Source organism: Phacochoerus africanus, chromosome 6, assembly GCF_016906955.1.
Source record: "Phacochoerus africanus isolate WHEZ1 chromosome 6, ROS_Pafr_v1, whole genome shotgun sequence".
NCBI classification, from domain to species: domain Eukaryota; kingdom Metazoa; phylum Chordata; class Mammalia; order Artiodactyla; family Suidae; genus Phacochoerus; species Phacochoerus africanus.
The window spans coordinates 42,840,006-42,845,519 of record NC_062549.1 but is presented as its reverse complement, the minus strand read 5'-3'; positions in this window follow the sequence as shown (position 1 = coordinate 42,845,519).

Sequence of the window (5,514 nt, the reverse complement as noted above, 5' to 3'; positions counted from 1 at the left end):
TCGTAAATAAATTGGAATCCATTCCATATTATACACAATAAGATTGTAAATATACAAATATCATATAAAAGTTTATGGAAAGTCAATTGTAGTTTATGAAAAGTCACTGAACGAATTCCCGTTGTGGCTCAGCAGTAACGAATCTGACCGCTATCCATGAGGATGTGGGTTCATTCCCCAGGCTCATTCAGTGGTTTAAGTGTCTGACATTGCTGTAAGCTGTGGTGTAGGTCACAGATGAAACTCGGATCCTGCACTGTTTCAGTATAGGCTGGCAGCAGCAGCTCCAATTCAACCCCTAGCCTGGGAACTTCCATATGCCACACATGAGGCCAGAAAGAAAGAAAGAAAGAAAGAAAGTCACTGAAAAGTCTGGTTATATAGATTGTAACCTGGAACAATAATCCTAAGAGAATGTTACAACCAACTAACAGGTTGATCACTGACACAGCTGTAGCCGCTGTGTCATGCTATCCTTATTCCAAACATGAAATGATATTCATTCACTACTTGGTAATTTATTTATATTTACATACATTTAAGAACTTTGCAAAAAAAAACCTTAAGGGGAGGAAGGGGGAGATGGATCCTGGAACAGTGGAAAGAGCACTGGAGGAAAAGGAAGGCAAAAGATTTAATTCCATCTCCTGTGTCTTGTCATGTGACCTTAGCCAAGACTTAGCCTCCCTAGGCCTCTAGCTCCTCTTCTATGTGAGGTGTCCTAAGAGAAAGTGTAGCCTATAAGAAAGAAAGTGCCTCCAAGCAGTGAAAAGAAAAAGACTTGAGAGCAATGGAGCTGATATATGTTTTGAAAAGTCGGTTGAGTTCCCATCGTGGCTCAGCAGTAATGAACCCAACTAGTATCCATGAGAATGTGGATTTGATTCCTGGCCTCACTCAGTGGGTTAAACAATCCAGCACTGCCGTGAGCTATGGTGAAGGTTGCAAAGGTGGCTTGGATCTGGCGTTAGTTGCTGTGACTGTATTGTAGGCCAGCAGCTAAGGCTCTGATTTGATCCCCAGCCTGGGAACTTCCATATGCCTAGGATGTGGCCCTAAAAAAACAAACAAAAAGAGTCTGTTGAAAGGAGAATAAGATCAAAGAGCTCTGATCTCAGGAGAAAGGTTCTTAGAACACTTTGTCCCATAATTTGGGTGGAGACTGAAAGAGTGCAATTCAATAAATAATACTTGTTCAACAATTGCTATCATATTGATATATATATATGACTGATATATATATATCACCTGCTAAAAGACTTTATTTACTTGATAAATAAGACAGCCGGAGTTCCCATCATGGCTCAGTGGTTAACGAATCCGACTAAGAACCATGGGGTTGCAGGTTCGATCCCTGGCCTGCTCAGTGGGTTAAGGATCTGGCGTTGCCATGAGCTGCAGTGTGGGTTGCAGATGCGGCTCGGATCTGGTGTTGCTGTGGCTGTGGCATAGGGCAGCGGCTACAGCTCCAACTGGACCCCTAGCCTGGGAACTTCCATGTGCCGCAGGTGTGGCCTTAAAAAGACCAAATAAAAAAAAGATAGTCCTTGCTGTCACACATCAATACCTTCACTTAAATACAAAGACAAGAACGATGAAGGCTAATTTGCGTCACCTTGACTAGGTCACAGGCTGTCCTGACATTTGGCCAAAAGTTATTCTGGGTGTGTTGATAAGGCTATTTCTGGATAAGCTTAACACTTGAATTGGTAGGCTGAGTAAAACAAGTTGCCATCCCTAATGTGGGCAGACCTCATCCAAACAATTTAACACCTCGCTAGAACAAAAAGGCTGAGGAAGAGGAAATTGTCCCTGCCTTTTGAGCTCAGATTTTGTGTTTTTTCCGGCTTTCAGATCCAGCCAGAAACATCAGCTGCCCTTGTCTCTTGAGCCTGCCAGCTTTTGTACTGGAATTCATACCATCGGCTCTCCTGGGTTTCCAGCTTGCTGATTGCGTATCTTGGGATTTCGCCTCCATAACTCCATGAGCCAATTCCTTATGATAAAACCATATATAGGGTTCTCGCTGGAGAAACTGATCAATACAAGGACCAAGCTCCTTAGCATGGCCAAAATGCCTGACATAACCTGACCCCTACCTACCCCCACCCCTCAACTATATCACATACCATCAGGCCCACCTCCCCCCCTGCCAGCCTCATTGATTGTCTTCCATTTCCTCACACACCATGCTCACTCTGTCATGGGGTTTTCACTCACTCACTCATTCATCCATTGATAAACTTAGGTAATTACTGACTTCCTACTATGAGTAGGTGTGCCTGCTGTGGTATGGGGATGATAATATGAACAAGATATCAAAGTGCCTAGTTTCACAGAGAATATATTCCAGCCACAGGAGGCAAATAGCATATAAACAAAAAGGTTAATTTCAGAGAGTAGCAAGTGCTTCAAAGGCAACCAAAAAAGATAATAACTAGGTGATCAGAGAAAGCCTTGCTCTGTGGGTACATTTTAAGCAGACTTCTATACCATGAGATGTGGCCAAGCCACATGAACATCTCAGGAAGTAGAAAGACAAAACAACACACACAAAACTGACTCTGAAATGAGCTTGATATATGCTAGGTACAGAGAGAAACATATTGTAGCTATAGCACAATGGGGTAGTAAGAAATGGTACATGAGTAAGCAAGATACAGCCTTTACCGCCAGAGTAAGGATTTAAAATCTTATTTTAAGCACACTGGAAATGTGTCAGCCCAGTTGAGCTTCTATAGCAAAAATCCCCAAAACTGGATGGCATATAAAAAACAGAAATATGGGAGTTTCCATTATGATGCAATGGAAAGGAATCCAACTAGTATCCATGTGGATGCAGGTTTGCTACCTGGCCTTACTCAGTGGGTTAGGAATCCAGCGTTGACATGAGCTATGGTGTAGATTGCAGATGAGACTTGGATCCCAAGCTGCTGTGGCTGTGGTGTAGGCCGGCAGCTATAGCTCTGATTCAACCCCTAGCCTGGGATCTTCCTAAAAAGCAAAAACAAACAAAACAGAAATGTATTTCTCGGAGTTCCCGTCGTGGCACAGTGGTTAACAAACCTGACTAGGAACCATGAGGTTGCAGGTTCAATCCCTGGCCTTGCTCAGTGGGTTAAGGATCTGGTGTTGCTCTGAGCTGTGGTGTAGGTTGCAGACATGGCTCAGATCCCGAGTTGCTGTGGCTCTGGCGTAGGCCAGCGGCTGCAGCTCCGATTAGACCCCTAGTCTGGGAACTTCCATGTGCCGCAGGAAACGGCCCTAGAAAAGTCAAAAAGACAAAAAATAAAAAAATAAAAAGAAATGTATTTCTCACAGTCCTGGAGTCTGAGAAGTCCAAGATGATGGCACCAGATGATTTGTGCCTGGTGAGAGCCTCTTCCTCATTGTTGGCTATTTTCTCTGGGTACCATGGCAAAAGGAGTTAAGAAGCTCTCTGGCTTCTTTTATAAGAGCACTGATCCCATTCATGAGGTCTCCACCCTCATGACTTAAGCATCACCCAAAAGCCCACCTCCTAGTAACATCGCCTTAGGGGGTAGGATTTCAACACACAAATTCTGGAGAGACACAAACATTCAGACCCATCTAGCTTTGAAAGGTTGGCATGATCTGATCCACATTTTTTATTTTGCATTGCAATATGTAAATATGGACATGGAGAGACCAGTAAGGAGGGTTTGTAGCAAAGGTGAATGATGATAGTAGCCTGGATTGTGGTGATGTAGAAATGAAGAAAGGAACAATTGAAGATACGTTTTGTGGAGGTAGGACAGATGGGAACTGCCAGTGTGCCTGGGAAAAAGGAAGGATGAGTGCTAGCGTTTTGACCTGAACCATCAGCTGGTGGGTGGTACCATTTTCTGAAACATGGAAGCTGGGGGAGAAATGGGAATGGGGTTGGGGGAAGGGCAATTTGCCTCTACTGTCCCTCTCTCTGATCTGTTTTTTCTTCCCTCTTCACTTCCCAATCTTTGGATCTCAGCTCAAATGTCACTTTAGCAATAAAGCCCTTTCCCCATATAATTTAAACCAATCATCAATATTCAGTATATGTTCTCTGTGTCATATACTATTCCTTAGTCCCTGTGTTACATTGCAAAAGTGGCCACAAACATGTTGCCTCTGTTGCCTCTGCTGCCCCTGCTCACAGCCTTCCTACCAGAAGACTTGGGAGTAAGACCGTCCTGGCTCATCCAGCCACCAGAAGACCTGCCAGCTGAGCAGAAAAGTATGAAGGAGGCCAGCTGAGCAGACCCAAGCAGAAGAACCACCCAGGTCACTCACCGAATCCAGAGTTAGCTAAAGGACTGTTGTAAGCCACAAGGTTTTGTGGTGGTTTGCTACACAGCAAAATCCGATACAGTAGCACACACCTCAGATGCAACTGTACCTGTGTTTGTTTGATTAGTGACTATCCCTCAGAGGAGACCGTGAGCTCTATAAGAGCAAAGACTGATTTCAGGTTACCACGCCCTGCTCAGAGCCCAGCATAATACCTGGACATACCTGGCACCTAATGGGTAACTTGCTGAATGAATGAAAGGGAAGAGAGAGGAACACATTAGAATGTCAGAGAACAGAAGTTCCAAAACACCTGTTTGTCCAAAACAAACTTTCATCAACCCAAGACACTGAGGAATAGGAGACTAAGATAGCATTTCTTCTGTCTCCAAGATCTCAAAGTCTAGACAACAGAGTCGGTACAAAATCAACAGTCTGATTCTACACTGGATGGGACCCTAATGCTGTCTGGTATGTGGAAGTTGTTAAGGGAGGTTTCTTGGGATAAACAAAGCCTAGATTTAGTCCCAAAGATGTTTACCTAGAAGAGCGGCATAAACGAAGGCCAAGGACAGCGGTTTTCAAAGGCAAGTGAAAGGCTCCTGTTCGTTATTTCTCTAAGAAAATATTAAGGTTTAAGCGTCTGTCTCATCAAATTCTAAGGCCCTTCAGGGCGAGGGTGGGGGTGTTATCTTCTAATCTTTGCATCATTCCCAGTGTCTAATATTATCTTTTCCACAAAATGGGAACTCAGTTAATATTCGCTAAATAAATGAAAAGCTAAAGACGAGGTGGAAAGCACCGCTCCTTCCAAGAGCCCACACTTTCATATTCAACACAAAGAGATGGAAGTTGCGCTTTTGTTCTAAGACTCAACATCGCATAAGCAGAAACTAGACCCCAATGGCCTTCAGTTTTACGTTTCCCTCCTCGTTACCGGTTGACTAGCTTTTTTCCGAATTGCTCGCAGTCCAGCTCGTTGGGACCGAGACGGGCATCTGGTAAGCTGGGCTCTGCAGCGGTAGGAGAGGCCCTGCAGCCGCACGCCTTCCACGTTCCAGACACTCTCCGCAGGCAGGAGCTCACGGGTGGACGCGCCGGCCCGTGGGCGAGAGCGGGCCTGGGGCCTGTTGCTCCCTCCTGAAGATTGGCCCGCCCCGCGCCCTCGCCGCGCTCCCGACGCGGCGGAGGACGCGCGCCGCGTTGCCGTGGAAACGCCGGGGCCTG